The sequence below is a fragment of the Gossypium hirsutum genome, chromosome A11 (assembly GCF_007990345.1).
Source record: "Gossypium hirsutum isolate 1008001.06 chromosome A11, Gossypium_hirsutum_v2.1, whole genome shotgun sequence".
Lineage (NCBI taxonomy): Eukaryota > Viridiplantae > Streptophyta > Magnoliopsida > Malvales > Malvaceae > Gossypium > Gossypium hirsutum.
In genome coordinates, this window is record NC_053434.1 from 28297602 (window position 1) to 28310112 (window position 12511).

At 30.3% G+C, this 12511-nt stretch overlaps 1 long non-coding RNA gene across 1 annotated transcript; it reads left to right on the forward strand.

Moving 5' to 3' along the window:
• The first annotated feature begins 2278 nt into the window (after positions 1–2278).
• On the forward strand, positions 2279–3427 carry LOC107896500 (uncharacterized). Its single transcript, XR_001683767.2, has 2 exons — positions 2279–2812; positions 3010–3427. It is a non-coding gene; the product is annotated as an uncharacterized lncRNA (long non-coding RNA).
• Positions 3428–12511: the final 9084 nt, after the last annotated feature.

Genomic DNA, 12511 nt, shown 5'->3' on the forward strand with positions numbered 1-12511 from the left:
ACCAATTTTGAGCAATTCACAGATTAATCAATCTAACCCCTCTCCGGACCAACACCCTAACCAATTTTTTCCTAAGATCTAGACAACTCACCTTTAAGGACGGTAACCAAGTAACACACTTGATTTCGCACTCAATGAACTCACAAGAAAGTTTACTCAATGAACAAGAATAAGTGCTCTCTGTTCAGTACATCACCTATACAAGTTTCCTTAATTAATAAGAAATTAAACCAAGGCTTGCTAACATATTGTACCAATTACAATCAACCTTCCTATAAACTAGTAAGATAATAAACATGAAGAATATATTCAATGAGCTTAAGATAAGTCTTGAATCTTCAGGATATGCTTCCAAGTTTTACCTAGTTTGATCCAATCTCATCAAAGTTCGAAAGTCGATTTCCTTGAACTAATCCAAACCAATCTTCAGGATATGTTGCAATAAACGGTTTGGATATCATAGATGAACTTGCAATCGTCCAAAGTACTAGTAAAAATCAAAGCCCAATGATTTTGTTATCAAAATATGCTAACACTAAACATAGCAAGTTTCTGAATTGAGCAGTGTTGTACAATAGTGGGAACTACTACTTGGCACTGCTCAAAACTACCTCCACAATCTCCTTCTTTGGTAAAATTTTAAACAAAATCACAAAATAGGAGAACATACACCACAAACAATGCTTGATGTTTTCTTAGAATATGATCTCCCCAAGTTAAACTGCACAGCGTCACATATCTGTTAGGATTTAGTGCCAAGTGTATTTTATTCATCATTTGTACTTGTAATTTTCCAAACATGTTGGTTTAATAAAATTCCATTATCAATGTCGAAACTATTTTTATTAGAAAAATGGGAATCAACTTAAAAACAAAAATGGAGTCGCCACCGACCTTTTTTCGAGGTGTGATCGGATCACCTTGAGATCGATCATTTTAATAAAATATTTTTGATTTATTAAAACAATGCTTTTGGGTCTACAAAAATCGAGAAAAAAAATTCGGGAGCCGGTTACGCATGAGGAAGGGTTAGCACCCTTGTAATGCCCAAAATTAGTACGTAATTGATTAATTAATGTCTTAATGTCAAAAATTTGAAATGATTTTGAAATATGATTTCTTTTAAAACATTTGAATAACTCGAATTGGACATTAAAAATTCTCTTGTTACGAAAGAACAAAATATCACATCCAGCACGTTAGGACATGACCTTTTAAGCTCTCGAAACCACGACCGAGTCTTAATTTCCAAAAGCTCATGTATTTGAAAATTACAAAAGGATACTCAATTATTTGGTCCAACGAAAAACTGAAACCCAACACGTTAGGGCACGATTTCTTGGATTTTCAAATATAGAATATTGCCTTGTTTTGAAATTTAGAAAACACAAACGAAAATTTAAAGGGACATTTGATTATTTGGACAAACGAAAAAAATCGAAACCCAACACGTTAGGGCACAATTTCTCGAATTTCCAAACATCAAACATCTCCTTTATTTTATAAAGCCGACTCAAAACGCATTAGTTTGATTTACTTTAGGGTAAAAAGCAATCTATGTTGGGCAAAAATTTGGAATCTAAAATTTGATGTAATATCAATCATACAAGCTTAGTATTGAGCACGAAATAAAAATACGGGGCAATAATATTTCATGAATAAATTATGAGAAAACACAAAGGAACGAATTAAGGTACACGCAATGGCGACATATCACATACCATATAAATACAAGCGTTAATAACCAAAGAAGAAATAAAAAGAAATAATATATTAAAAAGTAATATACAAATGAATTTTTAAAACAAATATTATAAAATAAATAATATACGACATAATACGTATATCAATTTACATAAAAACAACTTAATATAAATAATTGGTATATAGGAATAAAAATATATATATATATATATAAAAAGTATTTGGAACAATAAAAAGTGATAAATAGGATTTTTATGGGAAATAAATTATACATAAATAGATTTTTAAAGGGGAAGAAATTTTTTTTTATATAAATGAATATAACATCAATAATATATACATGTACATGATAATATAAGGTGACTAACATATGTTTAAAATGAATAAAACCATAAAAACGATAAAAGAAGCCACGAAAATTGAATAACAATTTAAAAAAAAATATGTAATATACATAAAAGATGATATTCAATGAGTTAAATAATATAAATTATCTAAAAAACAATACATAAAATATTAAAATTAATAAATAAATACCCAATATATAAAAAAAAACTACATGCTAGGGATTAAATCAGAGGAAAAATAAAATCAAGGGAAAAAACAAGAAATATGCGTACAGGGACCAAAAAATAATACGTGTAAAGCACAGGGATCAATTGGGAAATTAATCCCTGCCCTCGAAACGCAGCGTTTAAGCATGGGTTAAATTAAAATAGCACATAAATTTCAGGGAAAATTTTAAAAAGTCAAAAGAAATAAAAAACAGGGCCTAATCAAATGGCGGCAGAATAGGGAGGGACCAAAAGCACAAATTCTCCATTAAGGGAAAAAACGCGCGGACCCTCCTTGTGGGTCGGGTCAATGCGCGGACCAAGCCCCCCATTAAACGGTGCCGTTTTTGCTTTTCTATTTAAACGATTTTTTTTGTTTTAAAAACATTTTAAGCTTTGTTTTTAGAAAATAAACCCTAAAAGCCCTATAATATTCTCTGCTCCCTCACTTCCCCTTGTTCTCCAGCAGAAGGACTAAGCCTCAAAAGCTGTCGAAATCGGACTGTGATGAACGGAATTGAGCCCTCCAACGGCGTGAGTGTGATGCAACTCTAGTAGGTCTCCCTCTCTTTCTTATATATTTTAGTATATGTTGTGGATTCGAATGAAAAAAATAAAAAGAAAAACAGAATAAATTTGCAATAAATAACCACCTCTTAAGTATTCTTTGGTTGCTTTCTACTGATTTTGTGTGTATTTTGTATTCAAATTCGTAAAATAAAAACAAATCAATACTCATGGCTTTTTATAGCCCAAAAAATACAACAGTTTCCTATTGACCTCACATCCATTTTTGCCGATACGTGGGAACGGCATGGTGGAGAACGACGTGGTTCGTGGGTGCGAACGTGGAACGGAGCGTGGAGGCCATGGGACGTGCGGTGGCTGAGACTCTCAAGTAGCTTAGGGTTTTCTTATTTTTTGATTTGGGCTATTAGGGTTTGGGTTTGTAGTTGGGCCTAGGTTTAGTTTTAATTTTCAGTGATTTGGGTTTTTGGTTGTTAATTCGTCTTTAGGCTGGAATTAGGTACTTGGGCTCGGGCTAAAAATTGGGTCTACAATCAACATTAATATTGTTTTTTATTTTTCCTCAATAGTTTTTGCACACAAACCAAAATGTAAGCAAATATTAGCTCACTGATTTCCTAATGTTTAACTAGTATTAAATTGCATTATGTGGCCGAATCATAATGCACGAAGACAACTTGTATTAATAGGTAATCAAAAAGGTCCATAGTCTGATGAATTTAAATTGAGCAAATCGGTTAAAGGACAATTATGTTGTCTATCAAGTCCAATTAGGGAGATATATTGTCTTGGACATAGTAGTGGTTGACTCCCAAAAGATAGAGACATAGGTGTGATTGTCCGGATTGATAATACATTGGACAAGACTTAAGTCGAATTAATCCTAGATCCGGTTATAGATTAATTCACTTGAGACGTTCATAGTGTAACTTACCTCAATCTTGAATAAGTGACAGACTATATGTACCTCAACTAGAAAAACGCACTCCTAGTCGTTAACATGAGGGTTTGTCACCCCCCTCATTAACATGAGGGGTTTTTGGGCCTCTCCCGTATCGGGTCCAATTATAAGTACTTCATGGATTTTTAACTCATTACGTTATAATTTGATCCAACTCGATATTTGTGTTTCTATTTCCCAAAATAAACATTTCAATATTTTTCCAATTAAATAATCTTCTCAACCCAATTTCAGTTCCATTAAAATCATGACAATTTTACCATAAAAGAATCTATAAGAAAATATATTTAATATTTCTATATTCAACGGTTCAGTATGACCAAATGATTTATTTCTATTTTCGAACTTCATTTAATTTGAAAAACATAATTTCATTTTTATTTTGGAGGAAACCACATTCATTTCCAAATGTTTTCATTTCTCCATTTTCATTTTCATTTTGGAGAAAACAATATTTCATTTCCAAATATTTCTTATTTTTCTATTTCCACCATTTCTATTCTTTTCTGTTCATTTAATTCAACATGCAATTCATTTCTAGTTTCAACGAGCTAATGAATGGACTGATTGGACATATATGATTAGAGCTCAAACGATATATAATTAAGTTCCAGATTTTTGCCTATTAATTATAAACCCATTTAGTCACAAAGTCATTACACTATAGTATCGTGACTGAGCTCTCCCTAATGGCATACCATTATGAAAGCAACTCGATCAATGCTCATCCAATGACCTTGGCATAAATGTATTACCCTAATAGGATATCCTTGATCTCTTTGGGGTAATATCCGTTCTCCTAAAATGATACTATTTTATCTCATGTTAACCATTATACATTCTTTCATGAAAAGTCAATTACTATCAAATAGTAATCAAGTCATTCATTACAAAAAAGAATGACTCGTGGCCACGTTTACTTTTCATCAACTATGTAATGCCAATGAGAGGATATCATTTACCCATGTGTCGGGCTATGAATTCCATTGTTGTAAATGAAGCTACATACTGCAGAAGTCGTACACCAATGCACCAACTTTTGGTTCCTTATCTATTTGAACTTAAGCTTTTACTTACATCAAAGTATACGAGTCACGAACACATAGTCCGTCATCCACTTAGGACTTAAGTGTGCCACACTATGAATGTCACAAATGAATAAATCCATAAACGGATTAAGGATCTATTCTTCTTGGGTCCAGTCTGATGTACAGTTAGTCTGATCAGTCACATCTATGTCTTTATCTTCTAGTAGTTATCCGCTCTGATGCTTAAGACAAAACATCTCCCAATTGGACTTGATAGATGACATATTAGTCTTGCAGTCATTTTATTAATTTCCGATTAGACTAATGACATGTTTAGGTTCGTCTGCTAATACAAGCTGTCTTTCTGTATTATGATCTGACCACATAATACCGCTTAGTATTAGTTAAATATTAGACAACAAGTGAGCCAACATTTGCTTTCATTTTACTTTGCGTGTAAAAACCATTTGAGGACAATCATATACAAAGTATATTAATGTAACCAATGAATTTGTTTTATTAACTAATCTGTTAGAAAAAATTACAAGTTTACAAACAAATATACTAAACTCATGGCGCCAGATCCAACATAATAACTATTTTTTCTTTCTAAAACCCTTCTAATAACCGATCGAATAATGAAACCAAATGAATTCATTTTCCTATTTGAAGTACAAAAACGAAATGAATTCATTAAATTCAATAAAAATCAAACATGAACAATCCTAGAACTTAATAATGGTGTTGGCCCACTTGAATTGCAGGAATCCAAACGGAAGCCTAAGCCCAAAGTCTTCTCACTCGTTGTTAATCTTAACCCCAAAGGAAGGCTTAGCTTTATAAGAAATAATTTGGTGAGACACAAAATTCAAATTTAATCTATGTATATCCTAAGTCATTATCCTTTATAAAAGAAATAAATGATTTTTTTTTGTCATTAAATTTGAATACCAACTCCATAGCACTAACTTACTTTTAGTTTTTGTGTTTCTAACTTGTATCCCAAAAAACAACTTACAATGTTAAGGTCATGAAAGATGTGTTGAAAATGGATTTAGAGTTTAACATAACTAGTGGGCTGTGAAATCTGACTTCAAACTTACTCCTCAACCTCAAGCAATCTCCCACAATGAGAAGGGAATTTTGACTTTACCAACTTCCGTCTTCATGCACGCTTTACTAATTTATAAAAATGTACAAAAACACTTTTACGAATTGTCAAATAACAAATAAATCATATTTGCCTAATTTTGTAAAATAATAAATAAATAAACAGGAAAGGAAAATAGTTGCTTTTGGTTTTCGTATTTTGGGTTCACTCTACGCCATCGCTATTGGTCGAATTTGAAGATTGAAGTCATCAAAATTTACAAGGCCATAAAGCCGTAATTTGAAAGGTTATTTTGGGCATAATACAAATTTTAAATATAATGCTTTAGATATTTAGTTATAATATTATAAAATATATATTTGGTTCATCAATCCTGATATATGCTTCCATCATATCCAAATTCTTATACAATAATAATTCATTCATTTTGTTTTGTTCATATATACATCTCATATTACTAATGCTTTTTTAATGTCAATCATTTCATAATTTTCCTTTTTTACTTAAGAGATGCATCATTATATATATATATTATGTTTAAGATTTTAACAAATGATGTGTTTTCAGTAATGATAACAAATAAATAATAATGTTGATAAAACACCTGCCCATCCGAGTTGACTCACCTTCAAATTTTTTGGTATCAATTTGTGTCGGATCCACATAAATTCGTTGAAAATTTTCAAATTATTTATATTGTATTAATTATACAATATTGGTAAAATAAATTATATAAAAAATATGGAAGAAAATATAAAATTTAGATTTTTAGTATTTTTATGGATTATAAACTAATTTCAAAAGTGAAAAATTTATAAATTATTTTATTTGATTACAACTAATCTAATGTAGGACTAAATTCAATTAAATAATCATTTTGGATTAAGTTCTAGTTATATGTTGTTTTGATTCAACTCATGTGTTTGCGAGTATGTTAATTTTAAATTAGCTTAAGCATTTGGCTCTTAAATTTGATAATTTTTTTTTAAAATTAATACTTATAATTTTTTTTATTCAACTTGATATTCGAATTATTTTTTAATCTATTATTTTAGTACATTTTTATAACGCCGTTACATATAAGATAAATAATAGGTTATGACATTGACACGTGATAATGATGATATCATAAGAACATCATCATCCTGAAAATTATAAATATATATATAAATATGAAAAAAACAAAAAAAAAACTATTCATGAAAAATTTAAAATATATATATACATCCAAATTTTAAACTTTTAAATATATATATGTAAATTACAAAAATAAAAATCTAAAAAAAATCTCTAAATTTATAAATATCAGACCCCAAAATAATTTCAACAATTATCTTCTTTTTCATCATCTTCTTATTCTTCAATTTAATTAAAAATTCTAAACCTAAGAACCTTCGCCCTCACAATTTGACTAAACCCAACTATCCACCCATTATGTATCCTTACTCTCAAACCCCCATAAAATAGTAAGTTAAAAAATCAATGATTTACTCGATTTGATTCTTTGAATGACAGCAATGCAAAAATCATTTTTATCTTTTGCAGTAATTGGGTTTTCGCAACATAGAATTTTATAACAAGAAGAATTGGTTTATTTTTATTTTATCCAATTTTTTTATAACAATGTTGAAAAAAAAGTGACCCATAATAATTTTATTTTTCTGGCCCAAAAAACCAATTCTATAATAGTTAGTGTTTTGGGAGTTTAACCTCTCCATCTTGGTCTAAACGTTAAGTTTGAATTCAAAAGATTGTATTAGCCACTGAAATAACTTAATGCTATTGGAGTTTTTGCATTGCAGTCATATTTAAAACACTTATTTATCTTAGAAGAAAATTTAGTTTATTTTCAAAAAAACTGGCGAGTTATTAAAAAACGTTTAACTTTCCTAAGTAATAGTGCCTTCTTTAAGAAAAATTTTAGTTAATTTTCTATTTATTTATTACTCACAATTTTTAATCTTAAGTTGACGGGAAAAATGACTTTTATTTTTTTTAAATAAAACCCCGGGATTCATGCCTAACTCATTAACAATCATAACTTATTATCCTAAAATTAAATGTCATGCAATGTAAAAGTTCAATTCCTAAATCCCATGTCACAGTTGAAAATAAAATAATTAAGTCTAAAAATATCAAATAATAATCTTAAAATATTTTTAATAAAAAATAAATCATTCCTAGCCGAGGCCCTCCAGATTTTGCATTCGCGTCCTAACTTGGGGGTTATTTGTAGAGATAGAAATAAAAGGATAGTGAGATATGAAGCTCAATATGAAGCTCAATATGAGTTCAATCATGAGGAAACCAAAGCAAATAGTAGACAAAACATACGAAATATCAATTCATAGAATAATTCACAATTAATTAGCAATATAGAGTATTAGTAAATCAGATTAATTCATCAACATAATATCTCAGTGTTCAAAGCCATATATATGTCTTATGAATGCAATGCAATTTCAATTAATTAGAATAGGTCCTACCCAACTCCATAGTATGAGTTCCCCAGAACTCCTTTACCTTTACACCGTGGTGTGGATGAACCACTAACTTTGCAGATGAATTGATAGTATGGTGTGGATAAACCACTAATAATAAAAACATGGACGAACCATTGAGTTTTTTTATAAAAGTTTTTGCAAACAAGCTGTTAGTAGGTTGTGGATGCATAACAAATTTGCAGATTATAGTTATTGAGACGATGTGGGTAAACCACTAATCAGTGTAGATAAAAGCTGCTAATATGGTGTGGATAAACCACTAAACGGTGCAGACAAGCTGCTAACACTTCCTCTGTACATATTGTCCCACCCCATGTAATGCAATAAGGCAAGCTCAAATAGATCAACATGATAACATTTAATAATGCTTTTAACAGAGTAATACGGCAGCAATCAATATGCTTATAACAGTTTAATAAAGTAGCAAGTAATATGCTTATAACAGATCACCTCAGTAGGAAATTCATGCTTATTAAGTGTTCAGTTTAACAATGTCATAAAGCATACTATACATGCAATCACAAACACCGAAGCAATAGTCATATATGTATTGTTCACAATTCATGCAATTATATGAACATCATATTAATTCGGCCAGTCAGTTTATGGATTCTAATAGAATACATTATATCATGGACTTATTGGGTAATATAACATAATAAAATAGTCCGAGAATTACTCAGGGACTAAGCTAAACAAATAAAAAAAATTCTAGGCAAAAATGTAAAATTTAAGAAACAGGGGACACACAGTCGTGTGATCGGACTGTGTGGAGGGGTTATACAGTCGTGTGGTTAAGTCGTGTGACAGACTATAGCTGTGTGGTATTTCCAAAATCAACCTACAGGGAAGATATGACTGTATGGCAGGCCGTGTGGAGGGTCTTAGGCTGTGTGAGAATCGATAAACCTAGAGTTTCAAAGGGCATGGCTGTGTGGCCCTATCCTAGGCACGGTTTTGCCTTGATTCACTTGTAAAAGAACACACACCTTCACCGGGTTCTCGAGCGATGATCCTCATGTTCAAATCTAATCGAGGGTACCTAAAACGGGTCCTTCAAGTGATATTTATACATGAGTAAACATTGGCTATCAAGATTCAGTTAAAATTAATGGAAGATTTCAGCAAGAAACATAAAGGATTGATTAATCGAACATAAAATTAGAGTTGGATAGTAATATTACGAAAATTCTGGATTTAAATCTTGGAAACAAGATATACGTACCGATTCTTGGCAAGAATAGAGATGCTATTGATTTCAATCACAAATTCGATAAAAACAACGATTGAATGGAGGATATTGTTAATCCGAGAAAGTAAAATAATCAATAGCAAGAAAATTGAAAATATGGTGTAAAGAAAAAAGAAAGAAGATAAAAAGAGAATAAATAGAAGGATAGAGGGAAAATTCTATTAAGATTTGAAAAAAGGGAAAATTGAAATTCTGATTAGGAAAAGAAGATAAAAAAGATTGTAGGATTCTAATTATATTGGAAATTTGAGAAATGGTAATATATGAATTCTAATTAGGACAGAATTGGGTCAATTCTTATGGTTTGTAAACGCTAGGGACGTCACTTGCAATTTTCCCAATGTTTTGCCAAAATTTTGAAAATAAAATAATAAGAAAGGAGGAGGTGTAACACCCCATACTCGATTCGGTCACCAAACCCAAGTTACGAGATGCTACAAACAAACTAGATTAAACTTGTTCAAATTAATCATCAATACACAAACATCAACTAATAAGAATGAAAATAAAACTATGTCGAGCTTTAAAACACTATAAAATTTAGACTTGAGCTTAAATATAGACTAAATTATAAAACTTTAAATATTTGGATAAATATCGTTACCAAGTAAATAAGTATTGATATTTTATAAAGAGTATCAATATGAAAATGTTTATCGATACCATTTTGGCATTTTGCCAAATCAAGGTAACAATATTATTTTCAAGGTATTAATAAAAATTAGAAAATATCAATACTAAGTGAAATAATCAATACCAAATTTGTATTATGTTTATTTTGAAACTATTCATTTGGTTTTGTGTTGATACTTTGCTCCATTTTATCGATACTTTTATAAAAATGGTCAAAAATCACAAGTTGAAATGTTCACTTCATGCCCAAACCTAAAACTTAGTTCATAGATGCATATATGTACACATTTGATACGTATAATACTCATTCAAACCAACCTAAGTGTGTAACCAATTTGCCATCAATGGCACCACAAATTCAAATTTAAAAACATTAACCATTCAAGCATGAACAACTTAACATTTCCTGTCCATTCCAACAAAAAATTATGCTTCATTTTCTCTTGGCGTAATCATATTATCAAATAAAGCAATCCAAACTACTTAAACCATATGTACACATTCAATAAGCCAAATATACCAAAGATACTAAACTTGCACAAACAATTTCAACAACCAACAACCAAGCAACCATTAAAGTTTGAATAATTATACACCTGGTCATTCAAAATGGCATAAGCCTAATCAAAGTGCTTATATACAGATACATTATCATAATCCCATTTACATATGCATATTCATTAGCTTGAGTAAATCACATTTCGAATTAGCTATTCACTTGTCACTTCATATCTCTTAATAATACCAAATCATCCAACATCATTGACCAAGATCATGAGCACCCAAAATAACTTAAAAACAAATACAACTGTATATACATGCCACATATCTAAATCTGGAATAAATAAAAGACTAACAAAACATAGGTTGGATAATGTGAGCTCTAAGTTGATCCGACCAACATGTTCCTCAAAATAACATATTCAGAGACAGAAAAGCAAACAAGATAAGCATTACGAATGCTTAGTAAATCTATATGAATTCAACTTAACTTACCTTAACAATTACTACTAAAGTAAGTAATTGAAACACAATTATTCATGACATGGTATCCCCCTCTGGCATTCTTATATATATACATATGTGATTTCACAAAAATAACTAAGAGATCAGCTCATTAATATAACAATATCATAGTTATCAATAGCTTTTACAAGAGAAAACATATCATTTATCTCATGTTATACAATTTGCTCATTTATAACTTAGTGAACAATTCCATATTCAATCTTTTCAACAGTTTCATTTTCGTTTAGTTACCGTTTTCTTATTTGGGTTGCTCAGACAAGCTTCAGATCAGGGTTACAATACATGCTTTACTCGATGCTGCTTACACAAGCTTTAGAAAATTTGTAACACGTGCTGAATCCCAAGCTATCGGTAAAGGATAATTCAATGTTACACACATAAGATTTAGATAATCCACATAAATGTTGGACCTTAAGCCATCGTTATCCGGTGATTCGATGCTACTCACACAAGCTTCAGAGAATTCGCAACACATGCATGATCTCAAGCCATCGATCATGGAATCCCTGATCAAACACCCAATTCTTTCGAACTTTGATAACACTTATTAAATTCCAATGAATACTATTTCTCGATTCCGTAACATTTCAAATTTTCTAACATCAATATATATGTACTATTCAATTATATCATATTTCTTATCCACTTAATTCCATAAAATACTTGTATTTAGCATATAACCCTTGTTTTACGATTTAATCCATCATATGCCAAAACTAAAAATATTACATATAATATAAATTAATATGTGCTAAATATAATTCAAATATAAGTAAAATAACATAGTAAGTTTCATACGAACTTACCTAACCATAACAACCTTAAACACGACTTTGAGGAATATTTTGCAATTTTTTCTTTTTCGCTTTTATTTACCGATTGATTCAAATCCCGATCATGCAAGAAGAAAGAAGCTTGATCGATTATTTGGTTTTCCAAAAATGATGGTTTCGGTGGTAGAGAAATAAGAAAAAAGAAAGTGATGACAATTCATAATTATTTTATGTTTTACCATTTTTATTTAATAAAAATAACTTAAACTTTTTAATACATAATTCATGAAAATCCACTACTAACCATCTACCATCATGGTAAAATGCCTATTTGCCAATCCAACGTCTAAACATTTACTAATTATGTGACAGTCCTAATTCGACCCTAGTCGAAATGTGGTTTCGAGGCCACAAGACCGAGTCCCAAAATTTAT